Source organism: Trachymyrmex cornetzi, unplaced genomic scaffold, assembly GCF_001594075.2.
Source record: "Trachymyrmex cornetzi isolate Tcor2-1 unplaced genomic scaffold, Tcor1.1 scaffold8, whole genome shotgun sequence".
NCBI classification, from domain to species: Eukaryota; Metazoa; Arthropoda; class Insecta; order Hymenoptera; family Formicidae; genus Trachymyrmex; species Trachymyrmex cornetzi.
The window spans coordinates 319,043-321,564 of record NW_017300135.1 but is presented as its reverse complement, the minus strand read 5'-3'; positions in this window follow the sequence as shown (position 1 = coordinate 321,564).

Here is a 2,522-nt window from a genome sequence, read left to right as displayed (position 1 = left end):
CCGCCGCCGCCGCTGTCGACAACAACGAGCCCTCGCCCTTCCAGCGGCCGCTCGCATGCCGGATCTTTCTTTTCCATCTCCCGGTCAACACGAATTCGCGAGACTCTCCTTCGAGTATCTTTCCAAGTGTCATTCAGCAGGGGCGAGACACGGTGGCGTCCGACGAGTACTATTGACCCAACCGGCGAACAATATATCCAAGGACGAGGGTGTCAAATTTTCGGAGTAAGGTGTTCGCGTAGGGTCTTCTCGAGGGGAAATTTGTCACGCCCATACACGCACGGTTCCGACCTTCATTTAACTTTGCTGTCGAGCGTGAATTCGATTCATCTCCCATAAAAATTATGTTACCCTTTAAACGTCGAATACTTGGACAAATATAGTCTAGAAACGAAAAAACTGCGTTGCCTTATGACCAGCGCTCGTAATGTATATGCGCATCCATATAGAAGTTAAAGAATTAAGTGTTTATGTGAAGGGGGGGAGAATCGAGCAGCTGATACTCTTTGCTAACCAGACCAGAAGAGATTCGAATACTCTTTAACCTTGAAGAAAGTTTTGTCAGAGTCTCGTTTAAAAATAAGAGCAGGAGTTTTCTCAGAAATTCTTTTAATTTCAACTTTAAGTTATGCAATAACGCACTTTATTTGTAGTGCTTCATTCCCTTTAAAACACGTCTTTTGTATTGGTATTCGATATCGATTGTTATAATATTTTAATATTTATAGATGCTCTATAAAATAAAAATATAATGTGTTATTATTATATTAAAACGAGAGCATAAAACGAGAGAAATTATATATATAAATTAACTTGTATACACGATGATTTTCCGATCCTTCGCTACACGATGGATCGTTCTGGGTTAATTTCCTCCACTTTTACGAATATACGAAAATTATTACGTAATTCTTACATATACTTTAACATCTTTAGAAAATATTCGTAAGATTATATTTAAAAAAAGGAAAGGATATAGAATCATAATTTAGCCAGGTATTCCTAAAATTTCAAAAAAAAGAATACGTAGAAGATAAATGACCAAATTGACTATACTAAGTATTAATCTCGAGTTTCAATAAGATTATTTACTTTGATAAGATGGAGAATAGTACATGCGCGTTAACCAATGGTGGTTAAATTTGCCAGAATGATGAAATAAAAAGCCTCGCTAATCGTTTGTGAGTAAATTTCTGAGAAATTTGCCTGAACGACGAAACAATTATACGATTAGTATGTGACAGAAACTAGCGGAACAAAGTACGGACTCGTATATGTATACAATACATACGCTGTCGAAGCGGATTCCGCTGATTAATATGGCACTGTTTGTAAATATAGTGGCGCAAATGAAAAACTAGCTACATGTAGTGTGCGCGGGATATTACGAGTAGAAACTCTCTGAGGAAGTGCTCTTTCTCTTGCCCCGACACGGTTGTTTATGGCGCTATAACAGCGAGAGTACTTGTATACGAAAATACATTTCGAGGAGAAACACAGTTCGGAAATTCTGTTAGACGGTTCTACCTGGCCGAAAGATATAACTGTCATTTGAGCTACGTTTCTTTGTATGTATAAAATGTTACAAGATTAACTTTTCTCGTATATCGAAAAAGTCTGAAAGTAATTCTTCGATGAAATTTTCGTAAATCCTACAACTATCGGTATTGACTGATACACTATTGTTATTAATATGTAAATTTTACGTACAAGAAATAGGTCTTAATCTTTTAATTAATATAACACGAGTTTTTCATACATTTCACACTTTTAACAAAAAATACGATATTTATAATCTAGACCTTTATACATATATATATATATAAACACAATAACCTAATTATTAACTTGAAAGAAAAGAAAAAATAAGAATGCATTCTCTCTCTCCCTATTATAAATAATACTATTGAATGCAATCTTGAAATAATACGGAATATTAAACAATAAATGAAAAAACGGGCAATTAAGAGCCTAAATTCGTAGTAATTAGAGCGATCAACATATATTTCTCAGTACTACATATATATATATATATATAAAACCAATACCGAACGTTTCGGCTTAATTCAAGCCATCTTCAGCAGAGAGAAAAAGTCTAGTATAATAAAATCTCTTGATAAATAATTCCAGACATCTTGTGTGATAGTTTCGTATAATACCACTTCTTTAATACAATTCAAGTAATCGCAAACTAATACGGAATATGTAGTCCAATTGTGTGTCTCCTCATAACAGTATAAAATATATAACGAAAGAAAAAAATTGTTGCTTGAAAATTGAAATTACGTATCATATTCTCTGTTCTAATACACCAAGGAATTCAAACTGATATATAAAAAAAACAAACAGAATTTTTTAAATTTTCACGACAATGTCTTATCTCAGGTTGTCCTAGCTTTTAACATGGTAGAATGTGGACTTCCTATGACCACTAAAAACATAGCTTAGCATTTTATAACTTTGCTTACTTCTACATAAAATTTACGTATCGATAGCGTTTTAGGGTTAAGGAAAAATTCCTA